General features: G+C 42.0%; 2 protein-coding genes across 3 annotated transcripts in view; one reads left to right on the forward strand and one right to left on the reverse strand.

Moving 5' to 3' along the window:
* Nucleotides 1-3,916, forward strand: part of LOC132886865 (uncharacterized) — a 29,315-nt gene extending 25,399 nt beyond the window's left edge. The window contains exon 5 of the transcript XR_009654734.1: nucleotides 3,112-3,916. The gene's annotated coding sequence lies outside the window, so the exon portion shown is untranslated. The remainder of the gene's footprint in view (nucleotides 1-3,111) is intronic.
* Nucleotides 1-24,927, reverse strand: part of plppr5b (phospholipid phosphatase related 5b) — a 115,115-nt gene that overhangs the window by 11,482 nt on the left and 78,706 nt on the right. The window lies entirely within an intron of this gene.

Consider the following 24,927-nt stretch of genomic DNA (forward strand, 5'->3'; position numbering starts at 1 on the left):
ACCTTCTTGCTGTGAGGCGACAGTGCTAACCACTACACCACCGTGCCACCCGTAAATATATGTACGAATGTAAAAATGAATCAATAAAAAAAAATTAGTTAAATGGCAATGCACAGCACAATGAACAGCCTGACTGTTGATGCAGAAATGCAAAATACACACTTTTTCTAAAAATAAGATTCAATCAGACTTTTCTGTAGCATCCAGAATAACTGATCACGCGATGCTGCTGACTTGCACACATAAAGAGCATGTTGATTTTGCAGAGAATACAGGAGTTATGCTAGCTAGTTTGTTATATATATATATATATATATATATATATATATATATATATATATATATTAGGGCTGTCGAAGTTAACGCGATAACGCATTAACGCGATCTCAATTTATTGCGATTAAAAAAAATAGTGCCGTTAACGCAAATTCTAATTTGGCCCTGCGAGTCACCTGTAGTTCATGTTGAGGCTTGTCGCGCACTGCTTCAATCAGACCCTCCAGGATTTCGCGATGTTGCGATTTGCAACTTCAATGCAAATTCAACCAATCCCCGCGAATTCAGGGCGGTGTTGCAATTATATCCAATCACCACAACTTTCCCGCAAATTTGACCAATCGTTGGCATTGTCTTGAGGTGACGTCGACAAACTACCTTCCGCCTTACTTCCGTGTATACGTTCAAGAGAAGCAGCATGCGTGCAGTGTTGCCAGATTGGGTGGTTTTAAGTGCATTTTGGCGGGTTTTGAACATATTTTGGGCTGGAAAACGTCAGCAGTATCTGGCAACATTGCATGATGTGCGAGTCAGTGTTTATAGGCTTAAATTCTGTTACTGAAAGTGTGTGATGTTTACAGTGAAGGACTGTGTGCACTTTTTATATTATTTTTTTTTACTTAATACAAGAAATTAATGGATGCCAACGTTTTTGCCAAAATGGTATTTTATTTTCCATTGTTTAGGCAGCTTCAGTATCATACTGTGAGATTCTGTTCAAATAGTTTTTTTTTCTTCTATGAAGCCTGAGCCATTTATTTTATTAGTTTATAATTATTGTTTAATTTAGTCTTCAGGAGAGACTGCCTGCACACAGTACTAGTATTAAGTTTTTTTTCTTACATGAAAGCTGAGGCATTTATATTATATTTTAAGGTAACTTCATGTTGTGCTGTGAGGTTCTCTGCACTTTAACTTTTGAACCAACAGGTGCATTTGGATAAGTAAAGCCTATTTTTCTGCATTTTTGTAGTCCTGGTAATCTTTTATATTGGTAAAGTTGTTTATAGGACCATTTCTCAGTGTCTTTGTTTTTTTAATCAATAGTTTTTCAGTAATAACGTAATATTTAACATATCACTCAATTTTAATCACAAAAAGAGAAAATCGCAACAATTTCTCGCAACTTTCACTTCCTCCCGCAATGTAATCGCAACAAAAACCTAAAAAACACCGCAACTTTCAGCGCAATTTTTTGGAAAAAACCCCACAACGTCAGATATTTTAGCTCCCAACAATCACAAAAAAGGCCCGCGGAATCCTGGGGGGACTGATCAGTAAGAGTAAGTGTGAGTGATGGAGAAAGGTCTGTTAAACGGGAAGTTTCATTTCAAAAGTTACATTTCAAAAGAAGTGTGTGATTGAGTTGGTTTTGGTATGCACTTTGCAGTTCTAAAATACTTTTGTACAGTGAGATTTCAGTATGCTGTAGCACTGTGATATGACACTAAATGTCTTTATTGAAGTCCAACTGCAATTTATTTTTGTTTGCACAGCACTGTGAAGTCCTCTAGGCTGTGACTGAATACAACTCCGGCACAATTGAAGTTTTATTTCATTTTTATTTTCTTTTGTCACACATGTCTGAACTGAGACACAGTAGTATGTGACTACATGTTTTATATTTGAGACTACAGCTCCCTAATCCATCACAAAATCCAATTTTGTGTCTTGTATGTTCAGTACTGCCTAGTATGTGAGTGAATAAACTCCCTTACCATTTTCTCTTGTCCCAGCAGTTTTTAACAAGTACTTTGAGCATAAAATGTGTTCACCATTTTAATTGTAACATTTCACTTTAAAAGCCTTATTCATTTACATAGATTTTAAAAAATGCGATTAATCGCGATTAACTATATGAAATTCTGAGATTAATCGCGATTAAATTTTTTAATCGTTTGACAGCCCTAATAAATATATATAAAATATAAAATCAGGGCTTTACATTAACTTTTTTTTGCTCACCAGCCACTATGGCTAGTGGTTTTCCCAAGTCACTAGCCATTCAGCCTTTTCACTAGCCACAATTTTGTTGCCAGGAAATCAGTTTTTTCTTCACCATGATACATTAAAGTTCGGAAGATCTAGATTTAATTATGAATGGCAGCGTATAATGTATCTCTACAGTAGCACTCATTAGTGCTGTTAAGGTAGCTCCCTGTATGAAAACATGCAACCAGTTCAGACAAAAATATAAACAGAGTATTCTGTTTATTGAACTCAAATTCAAGCCCCTTACAACATGAAAAATAAAACATTCAGTACAACTGAACTCATCTCATCTTATTATCTCTAGCCGCTTTATCCTGTTCTACAGGGTCGCAGGCAAGCTGGAGCCTATCCCAGCTGACTACGGGCGAAAGGCGGGGTACACCCTGGACAAGTCGCCAGGTCATCACAGGGCTGACACACAGACACAGACAACCATTCACACTCACACCTACGGTCAATTTAGAGTCACCAGTTAACCTAACCTGCATGTCTTTGGACTGTGGGGGAAACCGGAGCACCCGGAGGAAACCCACGCGGACACGGGGAGAACATGCAAACTCCACACAGAAAGGCCCTCGCCAGCCCCGGGGCTCGAACCCAGGACCTTCTTGCTGTGAGGCGACAGCGCTAACCACTACACCACCGTGCCGGCCCACAACTGAACTGATTCTAATATTAAAAGTCCAATTCAAAACATCATTGAAAAACATTTGATGTTTTGATATGCAAGTATTATGTGTATTATCAAGTATTATTATGTATATTATGTATTATCTATTAATTGTGTGTATGTGAACATGTGTAGAGAGAGATATTAAATGTCCTCATTACATTCATCATCAGATGAGTCTGAATGGTCCATGAAAAATGGTGTTCGTGACCTGAGGCTTCCAGCAGGCCGTAAGTTGATAGCTGGGGTGAGATCAACTTCTTTACCATCGCATGAACGTTTCTAAACAGCAGCTCCATCCTCTCCACCTCAGCCGACTTCATGACAACCAGGGACTGAAAGCAATGGTGTCCTGTAGTGAACCAGCCATCTCTGCCTGTTTTGATGTTATAGTACTGATGTGTGCATTTGACTTTTCGTGGTTCTTTGTAGTTTCGAGTTTAAAATTACTGATGCCTGTCTTTGCCAGACTTTCTACAGTCTTCGCAGTACAGGGTATTTTCGGTTTTGCTATGAACTAGCCAATCTCACCCGAACTTCCATTTGTCATTGAACTGTCTTATCTTCCTCTTAGCGTCTTGTTCATCTCCATGGCCACAGCCAGCTATGAGGCCACTGAGGTCCGGACCGCGGGCATTTTTAAGAGCTGAAAATACATTTGTATGCTAAATATTCAACTGGATAAAAAAAATAAAGAATAACATTAAAACGTCTCCGTAAAAAGTGCATGTTAATTATGTTAAATGTTGATTCTGTCTTCTGTGTGTGTTTGGTGCGGCTCTGAGACCAAGAACACAAAAGCGAATGAGCGCGCGACTCGGCGGAGGAACACAGTGCAGCAGACACGTTTTTTTCATGGGAACCATCAGCGCACTTTCATCACTTTCAGCTGTTCAATTTACATTTTCGAAGCAGTGCAGTTGTAGCCTACCTTGTTTGTGATTTTAAAAATAAATCATTTGATAAGCCAAAGAAATAGAGTGGAAAGTTTCAACTTATGTTTGCCTTGGGTAACTTTGCCTAAAACATGGTGGTGTATACTGATTTTTTTTTTTCCCAGAATTTTTTTTTTGGTGTGTGTGTGTGTAGGTGTAACGGATGCCAGATTGTTAATGTATCTTAGTTCTATAGGCTACATAGTTAGGGTATCTTTTGTCCTCATTGCTTGGGCCAGATCAAACCATTAAACGAGCTTAAATTATTCTTACTCTTGCCACATACATGATTTTTTTTTTTCAAAACTGATGATATTCAGTTCAAACACCATTAAGAGTAATTTCAGGAATAGAGCTCTTGTGTGACGTGTAATTCACCCCTCTCATTTAAATATGTCGAAAAATTTTCGGTGCACGCTTTGCGCATCACGGACCTCCGGGATGTTAAAATGCTGCTCCGGCTCTGATCATCTCTGCCCCTTTTTCCTGAGCAGCAGGGTTTGAAACTCCAGCTATATGCCGCCACGTAGTGCGCTTGTCAGTCGTCAGCAACTTTGTTAACCGCAGGTTACCGTATCATTGATTTTATCTGAGACGTTAACGAACGTTCTAAACAATTCTAACATGTTGTCAGAATGTTTATGCAAGTGCTTATGGGAGTTGTAGGCACGTAATATTACATTGCAATGTGTTTATTATATCAGATACCTTCAGAGAAAACTACAATTAAAATATATTTTCATACCACAGAATAAACCACGCGCCAAAGTGGCTAGTGGGACTAAAGTTATTACCCGCCAAAGCCGAATTTTACCCGCATTTGGTGGGTGGGCGGGTGCTAATGTAAAGCCCTGAGATATTTTATATATATATAAAAGTAGGGACAAAATACAAATTATAAATAAAAACGGAATGCAATAATTTACAAATCTCAAAAACTGATATTGTATTCACAATAGAACACAGACAACATATCAAATGTCAAAAGTGAGACATTTTGAAATTTCATGCCAAATATTGACTCATTTGAAATTTCATGACAGCAACACATCTCAAAAAAGTTGGGACAGGGGCAATAAGAGGCTGGAAAAGTTAAAGGTACAAAAAAGGAACAGCTGGAGGACCAAATTGCAACTCATTAGGTCAATTGGCAATAGGTCATTAACATGACTGGGTATAAAAAGAGCATCTTGGAGTGGCAGCGGCTCTCAGAAGTAAAGATGGGAAGAGGATCACCAATCCCCCTAATTCTGCGCCGACAAATAGTGGAGCAATATCAGAAAGGAGTTCGACAGTGTAAAATTGCAAAGAGTTTGAACATATCATCATCTACAGTGCATAATATCATCAAAAGATTCAGAGAATCTGGAAGAATCTCTGTGCGTAAGGGTCAAGGCTGGAAAACCATACTGGGTGCCCGTGATCTTCGGGCCCTTAGACGGCACTGCATCACATACAGGCATGCTTCTGTATTGGAAATCACAAAATGGGCTCAGGAATATTTCCAGAGAACATTATCTGTGAACACAATTCAGCGTGCCATCCGCCGTTGCCAGCTAAAACTCTATAGTTCAAAGAAGAAGCCGTATCTAAACATGATCCAGAAGTGCAGACATCTTCTCTGGGCCAAGGCTCATTTAAAATGGACTGTGGCAAAGTGGAAAACTGTTCTGTGGTCAAACGAATCAAAATTTGAAGTTCTTTATGGAAATTAGGGACACCGTGTCATTCGGACTAAAGAGGAGAAAGACGACCCAAGTTGTCATCAGCGCTCAGTTCAGAAGCCTGCATCTCTGATGGTATGGGGTTGCATTAGTGCGTGTGGCATGGGCAGCTTACACATCTGGAAAGACACCATCAATGCTGAAAGGTATATCCAGGTTCTAGAGCAACATATGCTCCCATCCAGACGACGTCTCTTTCAGGGAAGACCTTGCATTTTCCAACATGACAATGCCAAACCACATACTGCATCAATTACAGCATCATGGATGCGTAGAAGAAGGGTCCGGGTACTGAACTGGCCAGCCTGCAGTCCAGATCTTTCACCCATAGAAAACATTTGGTGCATCATAAAACAGAAGATACGACAAAAAAGACCTAAGACAGTTGAGCAACTAGAATCCTACATTAGACAAGAATGGGTTAACCTTCCTATCCCTAAACTTGAGCAACTTGTCTCCTCAGTCCCCAGACGTTTACAGACTGTTGTAAAGAGAAAAGGGAATGTCTCACAGTGGTAAACATGGCCTTGGCCCAACTTTTTTGAGATGTGGTGTTGTCAAGAAATTTAAAATCACCTAATTTTTTCTCTTTAAATGATACATTTTCTCAGTTTAAACATTTGATATGTCATCTATGTTCTATTCTGAATAAAATATGGAATTTTGAAACTTCCACATCATTGCATTCCATTTTTATTTACAATTTGTACTTTGCCCCAACTTTTTTGGAATCGGGGTTGTATGTATGTATGTATATAAATATTATATATATAATTAGAGAGAGAGAGAGAGAGAGAGTGCCTAAAAGCAGAGCTCCTGATGAGCGTATGAGCAAAATATTTGCAAGGGCACAAAATCAACCTGAATAGAATATTAATATTATAACATAAGAACCATCAAACTGTGTAGTGTAGTCTATTTCACATCAATAAATTGCTGCAGTGTCTTGTGACAGTGATGCCAATAATGAGAGATGCATCATAGTTACAAATACATATTTATTCCTTTCTTTGACACCGCATGCCATTTGACAGAAACAACCCCATGACATTTATTATGGTGTGACTCTGCTGGGTGCCTGGTGGACAGCAGTGAACCAGCGCTTTCACTTTACTGTATAGTTACCGTTGAATATCAGACTTGATATGTCAAACAGTTGTCTGGTTACATCTTTCACATCTATGCGCGTTGTGCGCTTGGAGCGCGCAGCACTATTAGGACTAATTACCATGCACCTGTTCCTGATTACAGTGCAATCACAGCACATATATGTAAGGACTCTCAGTAACACACAGACTTTGCGAAGTAAACGCTCTGTACCCTGTGTCTGACATTACCATGCCTTGTATTATGTATCGCTTTTCTGGTTTTGACCCTGTTTGTGTTTTTGGACTGTGAGTATTGTATTACCTTTGATATCCTCTCTCTGCCTCATTCAATCACGGCCTGTGTCTCCATTTTCGATCTGTTTGCTAGGGTGCTTTCAATAAAACTCTTCCTGCACTTACATCTGTCCAACAAGCTAGTGGACTAATAAAACTGTTTTCACTGGTTTTATATGAAACTGCTCTGAATATTTAACATAAAATGTGGTAGTAAATAATCCCACGTCATTTTTTAAAAAGCAAATAAAAAAGTGCTGGATAAAAATAAATTATCTTATGCAAGTAAAGATACAAATTTCATTGTCCAGTCATCAAATCTCGCAGAACACTTAAGCAGCAGTGTATATTAGTGAAAACAGTAGCGATGTTTGTCACTATGACATTAAATGGCCAGAATTTACTGTAGGTCTATTAAGTAGCATCTGATATTTGCAGTCTAAGAGATGATGACTTAATTAGATCTTTATTTTTATACAGTTTATATAACTGAAAGAAAAGCACTTCTACTCTCTGATCACCTCTGGCCTCTGATAAATTAATTACTGTCAATCAGATATTTATAAAAGATTTCTGAGTTTGGCAAGTCAGTAAAATAGACACAGGCTTGTAAAAATTCCACAGATTCCATCATGAAAATCACAAGCACAATGAAAGGCATGTGCGAACGATTTATATAATCTCCCCTTCAAATGATACCATCTTGAGTTCTTGAGCTTCCTAAAGGCCCTGCAGTAAATTGATGGGTGCCAGCGTGACTAAGCAGCTCCTCCACACTGTCACCATGTATCTCCAAGATCTCTTGGCTCTCAGACTTCTTTACAGCCTGTTCAGTTAAGCTCGGTAGTGCACTGGTGCAAGTCGCTTCATCCCACAATATGCAGATTAAATCACACAAGCCTCTGCAACATTAATCAAACATATATGCAGTATCTCAGCACACTCAAACATCGCTGTGCACCACTGATGAAACAAAACATGACATTAGGTCATTAGGAGTGTCAAGACAGCTGAAGACATTCTACTATATATGATATGGATCACAATATACAGAATTACTAAAAATAATTGCCAGGAAAATATTAGCATTGCATTAAAAACCATTTTCAATGATGCGTTTATTTAAATGTCAAAATCTGTAGTGGATATTTTACAATTTTAAAGAGTCAGAACATTCCAAGACTTTAAAGTGCATATCCTGGACCAAATTCATTTTTTTTTTTAAATATGAAAGAATGTCCCTTTACACACTCATCCAGAAGGGTAATTTTGCACAAGCCCATCTGTCTACAGCAGAAAAAAATAAAATAAAACGCATCTGGAAAACTCCCAAGGGAGTCTGGAGCCAGGTTTGTGACGTCACCTGCGGAAGCGCCAGCAGGCTGCGAGAGCTTGCACGGTTTCAGTGCACAGCCTGTGTAGACCAAGTTTAGCAGCTAGCAATTCTGCATTGAAATATGGAATTGTCACCTGAGCGCAATGTGGGAAACGATGAGTACTAATCCCATCAAGATTGGTGTTGCTACACCCTCCGACGATACATCTGTTAACCATTTTAATAATTACGTGATAACATTGAAGAAATTTGCAGAAAACCACCAGGTCGTTTTCTCATAAACAAACCAGCGCTGACGGAGTTCCTGTGGCAGCCGCATGGAGTAGACGCAACGCACACGTGCGCCGGCTCGTTTCAAACTTTTTCAGTCCTTCAACCATTTATTTCACAACCAAAGTATTGAAGAATTTGCGCAATTATTTTATTTCACTCGCACCTACTTTAAAATGGCTTCAAAGAGTGGCAAAGACGGAAAAAAGGACGATTCGTCGACTAGCTTAATGATGGAGGCTATCTCAGCGCTACTGAACCAGCACCGCGAGGCATTAGCTACAGACTTCAGGTCCTCTTTCAGCTTGCTAGAAACGAAATTCGACCAAGTTCGGTCCACTGTAGAAGAACATGGCCAGCGTCTGAGTTCACTCGAGCTTGTTTCTGAGGACCTAAGCCAGCGCGTCAGTGAGCTGGAAAATGTCTGCTCCAGCCTCCATGAAAACAACTCCAAGCTAACCACTAAAGTCGTCGATCTGGAAGGATGGAACAGACGGCAAAACCTACGCATCCTTGGCCTAGCGGAGACTACTGAAGGAGGCCGACCCACGGAATTCTTCTCTGATCTGCTGTGTGAGGCTTTCGGGAAGGAGATCGATAGAGCCCACCGTTCACTGGCACCCAAACCGGCCCCGGGACAGAGACCACGGCCGGTCATTCTTTGGTTTCACCGTTACCAGATAAAAGATCTTCTGATTCATGAGGCTAGACGGAGGGGGAAACTGGACTACCGCGGCCAGCAGATCCGTATTGTGGAGGATTACTGCCCAGAAGTTTTGAGCCAGCGCGCTGAATACAGGGAAGTAATGATGGAGCTTTACAACCGAGGACTCAAGCCCTCACTACTGTACCCCACTCGGCTCCGTATCACACTTTCCAGCGGGGAGAGGAAGTGGCTGCAATCAGCGGATGAGGCACGCAGATATGTCAACGGCCTCCCAAGTGTTTCGCACACATCATAAAGGACTGCTTAGTGACTGTGGCTGAAGGATTATTGTGGTTCTTAACTACTTTGTTTGGCCGCTGTCATACTTTGTTTTTCCCCTTATTTCTGGCGGCGAGGTCCTTCTGCCTCCGCCGTCAGAGTAAAGGTTACCATGACAACTAAAGCAGCGGCAGTGTGAGTATTTTCCTCTTCTTTAAACTTAATGGACTATTCTATTGTGGTAGGAATAACACTAAAGTTCACTGGTATTTTTTTTTAAGTAAACCATTTATATGTGTAGTCTTCTGTACATTATTCAAGGCCACATATGAGACCCATTGGGGCGCTGCTTTTCCTCCTATAGGGTTGTGTTCTTAAAAAGAGATGTTAACATAGGAGTGCAGTTTATGTTCTGAATAATAATGCGGGAGCTGAAGACGGTACTACAGGAAGAATTCTGTTAGGTGGATAATGGAAGTTTTGAAGAGCTTGCTGCTATGTTCTTTGGCAGCTGTCTTGTTGTGGGAAGAGGGGGGGGGTTTCAGAACCTACACTCAGTGCGTTTACATGCACATAGAGAAAATCGAATTTCTGCCATTGCTCGACTGAAATCGAAGTTCTAAATGCCATGGAAACACCTTAGCTCGGCTGAAATCGAACCGAACTTGATTTCTCGTAATCGAGCTACGCGACCTAGATTATGCGATTTTAGCCGAGCTACTTAGTGCATGTAAACCCTATCAAGCTACGTAGTCGAGCTACTTACTTCAGCACTGCCCCTTCCGGAAGTGATGAGTGACGAAACCACAAGCGGGAAATACAACAGCCTCGGTCGGCATGACAACGAATCATGACAACGGCATGAATCTTTTCTTTTTGTGGCATTGTTTGCACTGTTAAAATTTAGCTCACTTACTGTATCACCAAATACATCTGTACAGCTGTTGCATAGCTGTGAATTGTGTACATAAACAAGTCATTGTATTTGTGTGTGTGTGTGTGTGTGTGTATATATATATGTCCAACATCTGAAGAATGTCAATAAAAACAAAACAATTGAACTTTTTTGTGTGTTTATTAAGACACAAGTTAAATTGTAAGCAAAAAAAATTTTTTTTGTAAGCAAAAAATGGACTTTAGAAAAATATACAATTGTGCAAAATAAGTTGTCTTACAAAACAGTGGTCTGCGCAGGACAGTTTGTAGCCATACAGTCTGTTAGAGCAAGCCTAACAGCTTGAGCACGGAACTTGTGAACACAGAACTGCCAGTGTTGCCAGATCGGGCAGTTTTAAGTGCATTTTGGCGGATTTGAACATGTTTTGGGCTGGAAAACGTCAGCAGTATCTGGCAACACTGCATAACTTTGTTTATACTCTTGAATAGCTCTTCTTCATGACGACAACCGGAAGTGTACCAACACGATGGGGTGTGTAGCGCCACCTGTGGCTCGGGTGCACAATGTACCTCACACAATAGCTCGATTTCCTTGTGTGCATGTAGGATTGGATTTCTCTGGCACCCCTGCTGGGACCCTTAGCTCGATTACCGACAGTAGCTTGATTTGGATGTGCATGTAAACGCACTGACTGTTTTGGAAGCCTGTAAAAGCCCTGGCCACACACATACTTTGTGTTCTTTTGAGTTTATGATGTTATCTTGGGACCGATACCTGGAGTATTGATACCACCTGTGCTTACCTACCCATCTTCTCTGTTAGGGAGAATGGCTAGTCCCTTAAATTTTCTGAACTGGAATGTCAAGGGTTTAAATCACCCTGTTAAAAGGAGAAAGGTTTTTTCACACATCAGGCAATTTGGAACAGCCGTTGCTTTTTTACAAGAAACACACATTCATGGTTCTGACAATTCACGTCTGATGTCGCGGTGGGTGGGGCAGCATTTTCACTCTACTTTTCAGGCTAAGGCCAGAGGGGTCTCCATTCTTATTAACCACAATATTCCCTTTGAACACCATAACGTAATAGCAGATACAAATGGTCGCTATATTATTATCTCAGGGAAATTGTATAATACTATGGTAGTGTTTGCCAATGTATATGCTCCGAACGTGGATGATGTGGGTTTTCTTAAAGGTTTCTTTTCCTCTCTTCCTGACCCGAGCTCATACCGTACTCTCTCATACTTGGTGGGGATTTTAACTGTTGGCTCGATCCTGTGCTCGACCGGTCTTCTTCTAACCCTGGTATAATGAGTATAGTCTAATTTGGGCCGCCATAGTCTCAGTCCGCGCCTGCCCGCACGGCGACACTGACGCACCCAGCCTGACATTGCGTGCGTTGCCCATCTGAGACAGCGTGAGGAGACAACTCTGATAAGCTACATCCTGTCTGCATCTACATGTTAAGGTAAGTTTATACAACTTTATGTAGCCTTTGACACGATTGAGAAGGTGACATTTAGGCTACGCTATTGTGCTTTATAGGTGTATGGACAGCGCATTGATGGATGACGTTAAGTGTATTGTTTCAGTAAAATTACTTTGTCCGTTTCGTACTGGCAAACCTACCTTTTCTGTAAGGCAACAGTAGGCTATTTTGAGGCAATATTAGTTAGCCCTACATAGTTATCTAATTCATCAAATTAACTTTATCATCCTACCAGGATCAGGTCGTTTCCAAATTCACCAGCAAAGTGCTTCCCGCTTGACATTGTATGTGCACAGTCTATCCAAGTGATGGAGACGTGAAGTGACAGCAGTGATAAACTAATCTAGGTCTGCATGTACATGTTAAAAGGGAAAAGTAGTCTATTCTAACAGAGAGCGAACTTCGATGCCACTTTTGAGAATTAGTGCTAGTAGCCTTATTGCGATTTGTTACTGGTGAGACGGAAGACATTAAATTATTTTTAGCCTTTTCTCATAGGCTACCTTCTAAAGGTGAAGCTATTAGGCCACATAATTAAGGGAATGTAATGTTAGTTACCTACTTAATTAAATTAACTTCTTGACTCGAATTTGATCGTTTTCAAATTTACTGATGAAGAGTGTTTCTCCACTAACGTAGGCCTTAATGCAACGCGTTGAATGTCGGGTGACGATATCAGCCTTATTGTAGATGCTACAGCTGTAACAGAAAATCTCCGATCCTTATTAAACTGATGCTAAATTTGTTTTGTTAATTCAGATCATGAGCATTTTGAATTATTTAAAAAGAGGGATTGAAATTCACCTCAGGATGAAGAGGTAGTGACTGAGGTAGGCCTAACATCAGCTGCTTGCTGTCTTTGGCCAAGTTTACATTAGACCATATCTGTCTCGTTTTCTTCGCGGATGCACTGTCCGTTTACATTAAAACGCCTGGAAACGCCGGGAAACGGGAATCCGCCGCGTCCACGTATTCAATCCAGATCGTGTCTGGTCCGGTGCTGTGTAAACATTGAGATACGCGGATACGCTGTGCTGAGCTCTAGCTGGCGTCTCATTGGACAACGTCACTGTGACATCCACCTTCCTGATTCGCTGGCGTTGGTCATGTGACACGACTGCTGAAAAACGGCGCGGACTTCCGCCTTGTATCACCTTTCATTAAAGAGTATAAAAGTATGAAAATACTGCAAATACTGATGCAAATACTGCCCATTGTGTAGTTATGATTGTCTTTAGGCTTGCCATCCTTCCACTTGCAAGTGGTAAGTGATATGCGCTGGGATCACACACACAGCGGCTCAGTCCCGAATCACTGCTCGTGCGCTTCACTCGCGCGCTCTGTGAGCTGCACAGGGCCGGAGTGCGCACCCTCCAGAGGGCACTCGCTGTTCAGGGCGGAGTGATTTGGAGCGCAGGATGCCTGCGGAGCCGAGCGTATCCGTGTATTGGTGTTGCTGTGTGCACGCAAATCGTGTATTGGTGTTGCTGTCTGCACGCTAATCGTTTTAAAAACGTTAATCTGATGATCCGCTGATACGGTCTAATGTAAACCCCACCTTTGTCAGGATGTCAAATTGGTATAACACTCCTAGCAAGTGAGTGCGATGAATGGGGGCAGATATACCCGTTACTCAGCCACTTAGCAGCAATTGCCCTTGTTGTGCCGGTGTCAAGCGTGAATAAGCGAATTGCGAATCTCGGCCCGCGCAGTGCATTATGAGATCGCTAATTTTTTTGGCTACCAAACAGCACTTCAAAATGGCGGAAAGCAGTATTGACAACTACGATTTAGATCAGTTTAAACTTTGGAAAGTTGACGATTTGAAACGGTTTTGCAGTCGTCGTGGACTGCCTGTGACAACCAAGACCACGACTGGCACTAGGGCAAAACGTAAAGAAGAACTGGTTGCCCTTGCCTATGCAGCATCAGTCCAGAACTTACCATGCGTTTTAACGAAGGATGAGGAGAGACAAGCTGTCAAAAACGACTACAAGTCTTGTAAAACACTAACAACAATTCATTTGTAGCCTATCCTTTATACAAAATTTTATCTTAGGCCTACATTGTCTAGACTATACACACATGCATGTGTATATATATGAATACATCTACTGTTAATTATATAAAGTAATCTAAGCCTGCTTTAATCTGTAGGCCTCCTGACTATAATCTATATCTATATGGCCCTTATTATGGGACACGAAGGTGGGCGATATTACAGTAAGATGGAAAGATGTAGTAAACCTGTAGGCCTTTTCTGCATAATAACTACGTAATATTTTTTTAGAATTGCCAAAAATAAATGACAAACTGGGTGGCACGGTGGTGTAGTGGTTAGCGCTGTCGCCTCACAGCAAGAAGGTCCTGGGTTCGAGCCCCATGGCCGGCGAGGGCCTTTCTGTGCGGAGTTTGCATGTTCTCCCCGTGTCCGCGTGGGTTTCCTCCGGGTGCTCCGGTTTCCCCCACAGTCCAAAGACATGCAGGTTAGGTTAACTGGTGACTCTAAATTGACCGTAGGTGTGAATGTGAGTGTGAATGGTTGTCTGTGTCTATGTGTCAGCCCTGTGATGACCTGGCGACTTGTCCAGGGTGTACCCCGCCTTTCGCCCGTAGTCAGCTGGGATAGGCTCCAGCTTGCCTGCGACCCTGTAGAAGGATAAAGCGGCTACAGATAATGAGATGAGATGAAATGACAAACTAAATATCTGAACAAACTTACAACTTTTTGCCATCTTTTACGTCCTTCTGGGTCTTTTTTTTCGGTTGGAAATGTAATCAAAACAAACGGAGGTTCACATTTACATGACCCATCTTCAGATGTAGGCCCAGTACAATTGTGTGTTTCTTCCACCGCTTAAGTTTATAACTTCCGTTAGTACATTGGTAAAAAGCACAGTGTGCACCTGTCATAGTTTTACAATTCACTTAAGGCTTAAAGGCGTCACGCAGTGGCAATAAAAGTCGCATTATTCTGCACCAGAATGCTTTCGAGATTCGAAATAAATTGACCGTCGATTTTTCAAAAGCTTCCCACGGTTGTAATCGGTCCTTATTTGATCATGCCCATCACTTGAAATTTTCCGCGTTCGCAGCGCCCCCTCTCGGTCAATGGAACAGCTGCGTGACGTCATACCAGTAACCACTCGGTGCAGTTGCAATGACGGACACACCAGAAAATAGGAGCGATGCTGAGGAAATTAGCTTTGATTTTACCGATACAGAAGAAGAAAATGGCCCACAAGTAGAGATTTTGACAGCTGAATGTCCTGGTGGTATCCAGCCTTACAGATTTGAACCTGAGCGCTCATCTTCAGAAGAAAATGAGGACAGTTCTGACGACGACAGAAACGAAGACGAGAATGAAGACTGGCGACTTGAAGACTTGTTTTGGTTGGTTTCTCTGACTAAATCACTACTTGTGTGTATTTTTAAAGACCATTTTCACTTGAATTAGAATGCTGTGTGATTAATCTATGATTGTGTAATACTGATAGCTGTAGGGGGTGAAAGTATAGCTAGAAAGATTGAATTCTAGCAACTTGACAGCTTGCGATCTCGCGAAATGCAGTGGGCCTTCTGATACAGTAGACCCCTTGATATTCCAGTTTTCATCATTTTCCTTTTATTGCGGTTGATTTTAACTTGAGATTCAGTATGTTATAGGCTGGGAGTATTGAGCTTTGTATTGTATTGTTTAGTAAACGTACAATCGTCAGTAATAAGTGATAATTATTAGTTAAAGGCAGCTCTGTGGCATAAATCTTTCAATTAATCTTCTGTCATCCATTTGCTAAAATTATGTGCCACGTGTTATCAAGACAACACTTCATGTGACAAAGAAAGATATGACAAATACATAAATGTATGAAAATAATTTTGTACAATTAATGATTGATAGAAACACTTAAAACATGTGTGGCAGCGGGGGCGTGGTCAAGCGCCTGTCTGTGACAGGAGGGCGGAGCCAGGGAAGGCGAGTGGCAGAAATCACTACACCTGACGGTAATTAACCTGTGTTTTGTGTGTTTTCCCAGTAACCGCGCCCTATTTAAGGAGGCAGAGCTCATCCCGGGACAAGAACACAGTGTGTGTTTCGCGGTCAGATTAAAACTGGCGGTTATACTGAAAAGCCGATGGAGCAGCGCGCGGCGCGCCTCCTCCCCGTCCTGATGGGAGAGGCGCAGCTGGCCGCGCTATAACTCCCCGCCAACCGCCGGCTGGCCTACGTGGACCTTCACCGGGCCGTCCTCCACGGCGGTTGGCGGGGAGTTATAGCGCGGCCAGCTGTGCCTCTCCCGTCAGGAGGGGGAGGAGGCGCGCCGCGCGCTGCTCCATCGGCCACCCCGAGGCTTCGGCGACCTGCTCGAACAATGTGAGAAACGCCTCGGGGTCGTCCTGCGGGCCCATCTTGGTCACGGTGAGGGGAGACGGGCCCGCGGCCGGGGCGCTGGTGAACCCCGCCGACGCGAGATGCCGGAGCGCCTCGCGATCTTCCTGCTGGGCCAGCACCAGGGCTTCGAAGCGCCGCTCTTGCTCCTTTCGGAGCGTGACGAGCGCCTGGTGCTGGCTTTGCTGAGCCGTGGCGAGGGCGTGGACCAGGTCCGCGAATGGGGAGGATTCCATGGGGCTGCGAGGTTGGTGCTCCACCTTGTCCCGGGTTTTGGCACCACTGTAGAGCTCTCTGAAGTGTGCGTGGAGCACAGAGGACGGCAGGACAACGCTTCAGATGCAAATAGGTTTTTTATTGCCAGACTTTTCAGTATAACCGCCAGTTTTAATCTGACAGCGAAACACACACTGTGTTCTTGTCCCGGGATGAGCTCTGCCTCCTTAAATAGGGCGCGGTTACTGGGAAAACACACAAAACACAGGTTAATTACCGTCAGGTGTAGTGATTTCTGCCACTCGCCTTCCCTGGCTCCGCCCTCCTGTCACAGACCGGCGCTTGACCACGCCCCCGCTGCCACAATGTGTTTTAAAAAAATATTTTTTTTTCTATCAATACCTAGCCATGACCTTGAAATCAGATCCATTGATAACAAAAGTCACAAATAGTGTTCAGTGTTCGTTGTTACAGCCAAACACAATACACCGATTAGGCATTTTGTATCACAGAATATTAATACATCATTTCATAGTGTTTTGAGTGTTCAAAACTATCCACAAACTGAATAAATCCACAAAATCCGCAATGTAAACAACTCTGGTAAACGCACGCTATAGAGAAAACACGGTGACAGGCCAGCATCACCCAAGGGAGGTTACTGGTATGACGTCACACACAAGTTGACCTAGTTAACGGCTGGCTGCCTAAATTTGGCTGTGCGCGTAAACTTTAAATGCTTGTAGCGGGCGCATCGTGACACTGAGATCGCGGGAAACAGAGGGGCTTGAATAACCCACCAAACCCGACATTTTGACACATGATATAGCCTGATTGCTGAAATTACCGCACGACGCCTTTAAGGTCTTTAAGCGAATCGCTATAAAGCTTTAAAGTTCACGGTCCGCTACCTGTCTTCCTATAGTAACTTCAGCGCCTTGGTAGTTCGTTTGGTAGCCGAAATAGTTGGCCTAGAAAAGCCGCGCATGCGTACAAGCGTTGCGCACTTCGCTTATTGTGAAAGAGACTTTTCCACAATGAACAGGGTAAGGACATCTGCAGGCAAACCAGTGATGTGAATTTCAATTTACATTTACCCATTGTTTTTATGCTCAAATCCCACCTAAGTTCAATCTCACTTTCACTTAATTAAATATTTCAGAGTGAGCTCTACAATCACATGACTCATTGTAGTAACAAGTTGTTTGCCATTTTAGGTCAAAAGACCTTCGTAACAGACTGCAAGGAGAGCACCTGGCCGCCTGCTTGAGGATTTCCATTAACGGGCCACAACCAGAAGATATAAATTATGAAAGGGCACTCGAACTCTTTTTCTCAAAGCCAAGAAAAATCAAATGCACAAGTGCAGGGTGTGGTCTTTGTAAATAGGGCAGGCATTTGTCAGGGTCACTTTTGACATACAGCAGAGCTAGAAGTCCTTGTTTTGTAGGACTTTTTGTAAGAGTTCAGGGTGTGAAGTATTGTAGGATTTTTGGTTTGGTTTGGTTGCTATCTGTAATATGTTCTCCTTGTAGGACTGCCCTCTGTAGCAACATGCTAAAATACAAGGTGCATAACCAATACAAACGAATTTGTTCTTTGTTAGTCTTAGGCCATGTACACACGTAGCCGGGTATTTTTAAAACCGAACATTTCCCCCCCCTCCGTTTATAAAAATGTTTTATCCACACCACCTCGTCTTCGAAAAAAATCCCTTCCACACATAACCGAACATCGGCGTTTTCAATCACATTCATAAGCATTCCAAACCTGTAGATGGCATTATTTCCCCAAATCCTACCCCCTAATCACATCAGAATAGCCCTCTGTTGGCGTCACTTCCGCCTAAACATAAAACATGGCGCCAAGCTCGTTCGTCTGGACAGACTCGGAGACAGAATTGCTTCTAAACACAATTTTGGAGTATAAACTTCAAAAGACGCAAGAAAACATTGATTGGGAATCTTGTCAAAGCAAATATGTGGACATATTGACCCTGTTTTTGGAGCAGTAGTTGGGCTTCTAAAATTAAACATGTAAATAGCACCTGCACAATAATTAACGCTTTCAAGGCACTACTCCGATCCATTACTCTTTGTCCATGCTTAATCTGGCTTCTGCAGTAAACAAAGGTCGCACGTTTGACGTCAGGGCAGATTTGTTGTCATTTTTTTGGCGCAGATTGTGACGTTCTAAAACGCAAAACTCCGGTTATCTCTGTCTACACGAAAAGGCATACACGGAGTTTTCAAAAATCTTCACTTTGCCCAGAGTTTTTTTAAATATTCGTTTTTGATGTGTTTTCATGTGGATGACAGGCCAAAACGTAGAAAAATATCTTCGATTTAGCAGATACCCGGCTACGTGTGGACGGGGTCTTAGTTTAGTAGTATTAGTAGGCTAAACAACCCCCCGCGCACCCCTGCAATTCAACTGGACACGCACGCCACCCCCACCCCCCCCATAGTCTCTAAAATTTCTGTGGGAAACACTGCTTTCCTGAAATACTTTGAGAACCTTAAGTTGGATTGAGATATCTGCCCCTCTTTCCTTTCCTTTATCTTTTTTTTTTCTGTCAGTTACAGTGTCCATATCAGTCATTGTCTAAATTTGCCGCCTCCTAATTATTTACATTTATTTATTTATTTTATCTATTCGTCCCGTTTGTGTGTTTATTTACTTATTTTACTTTGATTCTTATTATTTATTTATCTTGCAACTCAATACTTGACTTCCAGCAGTCCCCTACAACACTCCAGGAATAATACTCCTCAGGAATCATGGCTTGTAGGTGTGGCTAGTGGGAGGGGAGGGATGTTTATGTTTATGTTAAATCACTCTGAAAAATTTACAATGTATGAGCACATATGTATATGTGATGTGATACATGTAAAATTAAAAAAAAATATTTGAGTAAAAACCAGCGCTGGCGTAGGATTCAGAGGGAGGCGTCCCACACGTGACGTCACGAAAATCGATGTTCGCCGGTAAATCCAAATGCCAAGTTTTTTCAGAGGCGGACCAATTCGCCTCAAATGGTTTGATTTCAACTGAATTTTTCTGGTATTGCGCAAGGTAAAAAAATTGCAGAGACTGCAGAATGTTACAGATATTTGACCAAAGTTTAATATAAAATAGAATTACATTTATCTTGCTCCTGAATTTAGCTGTGATATGCACTTTAATATTAAATCAGCTGCTTTCAGTGTACCCACATGTATTAAGTGTTTAAAAGTGATACAAACACAAAATACCATGATACTGTGATATCGATATTGTGATATTGTCCAGATCAGCATGACATTATCCCATGTAGTGTGCATTACTGCCTTCACATATTTAACAAGAGTGCTCTGAGAGCACAATATTCCCCGCTGGCAACTATGCCATAACTCTGGTAAAATGTGACTGAATTGAACGAAATTGCAATATGTGTATTACCGACATATAACAAAGAATCCTACCAAGTTTTGTGAAATTCCTCCAAAAATTGTGAGCACAGTTGATTTCAGAAGGTAAGTACCCTTCACGGGATGGACGGACAGACATCGCAACGACATAAACCCCTTCAGACCTTTCGGCCAGCGGGGGATAAAAATTATGAGGGAAGCTGATTTCAGAAAGCAAGCACACCTTGATGAAATTGCCAAAGTACAAGTTTGTTAATAATCAAGGGCATAACTCTGGTAAAACTTGCCCAAATTAAACGAAATTTCAGTATACGTATAACTGTCATATAACAAAGCCTTTTGCCAAGTTTGGTGAAATTCCTCCACAAATTGTGAGAGGAGTTGATTTCAGAAGAACATGCACCCTCATGAAATTGTCAAAGTACAAGTTATTTAATCAAGGGTCAAAACTCCGGTAAAATTTTCACAAACGAAATTAAATCACAATACATGTATTACCGTCGTATAACAAGGCCTTTTGCCAAGCTTAAAGAAATTTTTCCAAAAATTGTGAGAGGAGTTGATGTCAGAAGGCAAGCACACCTTCATGAAATTGTGAAAGTACAAGCTTGTTAATCAAGGGCCACAACTCTGGTAAAATGCGACCGAATTGAACAAAATTACAGTATGCGTACTACTGACATATAACAAAGAATCCTGCCAAATTTCGTGAAATTCCTCCCATACTTGTGAGAGGAGTTGATTTCAGAAGGTGAGCACCCTTCCCGGGAGGGAGGAAGGGAGGGACGGACGGATATCGCCACAACATAATCCCCCTTTGGGCCTTTCGGCCAGCGGGGGATAAAAATAATACATGCAGTTTTATAGAAAATGTATGGAGAAACCCACATGCCTAAAGGTAACTTGTGGCCAAACAATTAATGTATGAATCCTGAAATGGAAAAATCTGAAATGCTTGCAGAGCCAGTGATAAGCTGACCAAATCATAATCTTTACAAAAGTCATCCTGTTCACCAACACACGTAGACCCTACAGTCAGAGAGTCCAGCAAGGGCCGTTGTGGGTGCAGGATTTCATTCCAATCAAGCACAAGTTACACCTCATTGTTTATTGAAAGGCAAAATCAACTGATTAAACATGTGGAATCAGGTGCAGCTCTGGCTTGACTGGCATGAAAACCACATTGGCTCTTCTCCCGGCCCTTTGTGGATAAAATTGTACAACCCTGACCTACAGCAAGAGCCTGATTGATGGAGTCCATATACATCACACACAGTGGAGTATAAGGCAAGTTGGGGACCAGGAAGCTTGTAAATTCTTGAAATCTGTAAACACTAGTAGGCTAAATGCGGATTGACCTGACTTGACTCAATTAGTCATCAGCTCACTTTTCAATCTATACTGCAAAGTCATTATTTACTGACTGGCTCTATAGTGAAGTCTCATCTCATCTCATTATCTCTAGCCGCTTTATCCTTCTACAGGGTCGCAGGCAAGCTGGAGCCTATCCCAGCTGGCTACGAGCGAAAGGCGGGGTACACCCTGGACAAGTCGCCAGGTCATCACAGGGCTGACACATAGACACAGATAACCATTCACACTCACATTCACACCTACGGTCAATTTAGAGTCACCAGTTAACCTAACCTGCATGTCTTTGGACTGTGGGGGAAACCGGAGCACCCGGAGGAAACCCACGTGGACACGGGGAGAACATGCAAACTCCACACAGAAAGGCCCTCGCCGGCCACGGGGCTCGAACCCGGACCTTCTTGCTGTGAGGCGACAGCGCTAACCACTACACCACCGTGCCGCCCCCCTATAGTGAAGTTTAAATGCAAAATCCAGTCTAACCTAGGCTGCACAAAACATTAACTAGGCTAGCGACATGAACAACGTCTATTAAGGGTGACAAATATCTATATTTGGACAATTCTTCAGCAGAGGCCAAAATTATGAAAAAAATTATTAAGATTGCCTTAACTTGTCAGCTCAGTGATGTGGCTAAAATATGGAATCCAAGGCAAAATATATTGAAAACCATATTTTAAAAATCATTAACCCAATTATAGCCATGTCGATTCAGAAAAATCTTGGTTTGAATTTTAAGAAACGAAAGGTCAGTTTTTTCTGACGTAATTCCGTTACTGACTTTTCTTTCCTCATAAAAGATTTTGCGTTCAGAGTTAAACATAGCCAAGTTTTTTCTATGCTTTTTTAGGGTCAAAAGATACCCCATACGGTGTGAAATGTTTATTTAATACCATTATCTTGAGTACTGCAGCTAAAAAAAAAAAGTTACCACATTTTGCTGTGAATGTAATTTTGTTACACTGTTACCACATTTGTACCACATGTAATTTCGTTACTACCCATATACACTGTAGATAGATCTCATCTCATCTCATTATCTCTAGCCGCTTTATCCTTCTACAGGGTCGCAGGCAAGCTGGAGCCTATCCCAGCTGACTACGGGCGAAAGGCGGGGTACACCCTGGACAAGTCGCCAGGTCATCACAGGGCTGACACATAGACACAGACAACCATTCACACTCACATTCACACCTACGGTCAATTTAGAGTCACCAGTTAACCTAACCTGCATGTCTTTGGACTGTGGGGGAAACCGGAGCACCCGGAGGAAACCCACGCGGACACGGGGAGAACATGCAAACTCCACACAGAAAGGCCCTCGCCGGCCATGGGGCTCGAACCCGGACCTTCTTGCTGTGAGGCGACAGCGCTAACCACTACACCACCGTGCCGCCCGTAGATAGATCTAAACAACCTAAAGGTTTAACCAGAGTACATGTTATAAGCTTGTACAGACCAGGCGCCAGCTTTTAAAAGTCACCAGCTCTTACACAGCTTGGTCATTAATAGTAACTTGAGGATACAATGTTCACAACAAGGGTCAACTTACAGTGGTGCTTGAAAGTTTGTGAACCCTTTTTTATAATTTTCTATATTTCTGCATAATTATGACCTAAAACATCACCAGATTTTCACACAAGTCCTAAAAGTAGATAAAGAGAACCCAGTTAAACAAATGAGACACAAATATTATACTTGGTCATTTATTTATTGAGGAAAATGATCCAATATTACATATCTGTGAGTGGCAAAAGTATGTGAACCTCTAGGATTAGCAGTTAATTTGAAGGTGAAATTAGAGTCAGGTGTTTTCAATCAATGGGATGACAATCAGGTGTGAGTGGGCACCCTGTTTTATTTAAAGAACAGGGATCTATCAAAGTCTGATCTTCACAACACATGTTTGTGGAAGTGTATCATGGCACAAACAAAGGAGAGTTCTGAGGACCTCAGAAAAAGCGTTGTTGATGCTCATCAGGCTGGAAAAGGTTACAAAACCATCTCTAAAGAGTTTGAACTCCACCAATCCACAGTCAGACAGATTGTGTACAAATGGAGTTAATTCAAGACAATTGTTACCCTCCCCAGGAGTGGTCAACCAACAAAGATCACTCCAAGAGCAAGGCGTGTAATAGTTGGCGAGGTTACAAAGGACCCCAGGGTAACTTCTAAGCAACTGAAGGCCTCTCTCACATTGGCTAATGTTAATGTTCATGAGTCCATCATCAGGAGAACACTGAACAACAATGGTGTGCATGGCAGGGTTGCAAGGAGAAAGCCACTGCTCTCCAAAAAGAACATTGCTGCTCATCTGCAGTTTGCTAAAGATCACGTGGACAAGCCAGAAGGCTATTGGAAAAATGTTTTGTGGACGGATGAGACCAAAATACAACTTTTTGGTTTAAATGAGAAGCGTTATGTTCGGAGAAAGGAAAACACTGCATTCCAGCATAAGAACCTTATCCCATCTGTGAAACATGGTGGTGGTAGTAGTATCATGGTTTGGGCCTGTTTTGCTGCATCTGGGCCAGGACGGCTTGCCATCATTGATGGAACAATGAATTCTGAATTATACCAGCGAATTCTAAAGGAAAATGTCAGGACATCTGTCCATGAACTGAATCTCAAGAGATTTGATAGATCCCTGTTCTTTAAATAAAACAGGGTGCCCACTCACACCTGATTGTCATCCCATTGATTGAAAACACCTGACTCTAATTTCACCTTCAAATTAACTGCTAATCCTAGAGGTTCACATACTTTTGCCACTCACAGATATGTAATATTGGATCATTTTCCTCAATAAATAAATGACCAAGTATAATATTTGTGTCTCATTTGTTTAACTGGGTTCTCTTTATCTACTTTTAGGACTTGCGTGGAAATCTGATGTTGTTTTAGGTCATATTTATGCAAAAATATAGAAAATTCTAAAGGGTTCACAAACTTTCAAGCACCACTGTAGTTCCCTGCTGCTTAGAACACAAGTGGCACAAGCAGAGAGAGCACAGTCGTGACTGCTCCTGCATTCATCTCCCGCAAAAACACCACTTTCACAAAGAGTTCTACAAGATGTAGAATCTTGTATACAATACAATATCTTCTATTCAATAACATGTGCAGGAAGTGGAGAAAAACATCCTGTGCATGTTGCATCCAAAATACATAACTGGCTTTGTGGCATGTTTGAGAAAGAGAGAGAGAGAGTGAGAGAGAGATGCTTGGACACAGGAACAGTGGATGAAGCAGCCTGACCTATGCCAGCCAGAATGGCACCTTCACCTGATGTTTACTGTGTGTGCTGCACTTTAAACTGTCTATGAAATGTTAACACATCACGTTACTTATAAAAATGTAGTATCAAGTCAGTACTGGAAATCTGCTGACATTCACAGCTCATATTATCGCAATGAAAATAGAAAAAAATGGTACTGAGGCTTTTGTTAATTATATCTAGTTAATGGGGTGGCACGGTGGTGTAGTGGTTAGCGCTGTCGCCTCACAGCAAGAAGGTCCTGGGTTCGAGCCCCGGGGCCGGCGAGGGCCTTTCTGTGTGGAGTTTGCATGTTCTCCCCGTGTTCACGTGGGTTTCCTCCGGGTGCTCCGGTTTCCCCCACAGTCCAAAGACATGCAGGTTA

This window comes from Neoarius graeffei, chromosome 5 (assembly GCF_027579695.1).
Source record: "Neoarius graeffei isolate fNeoGra1 chromosome 5, fNeoGra1.pri, whole genome shotgun sequence".
In the NCBI taxonomy this organism is placed as follows: Eukaryota; Metazoa; Chordata; class Actinopteri; order Siluriformes; family Ariidae; genus Neoarius; species Neoarius graeffei.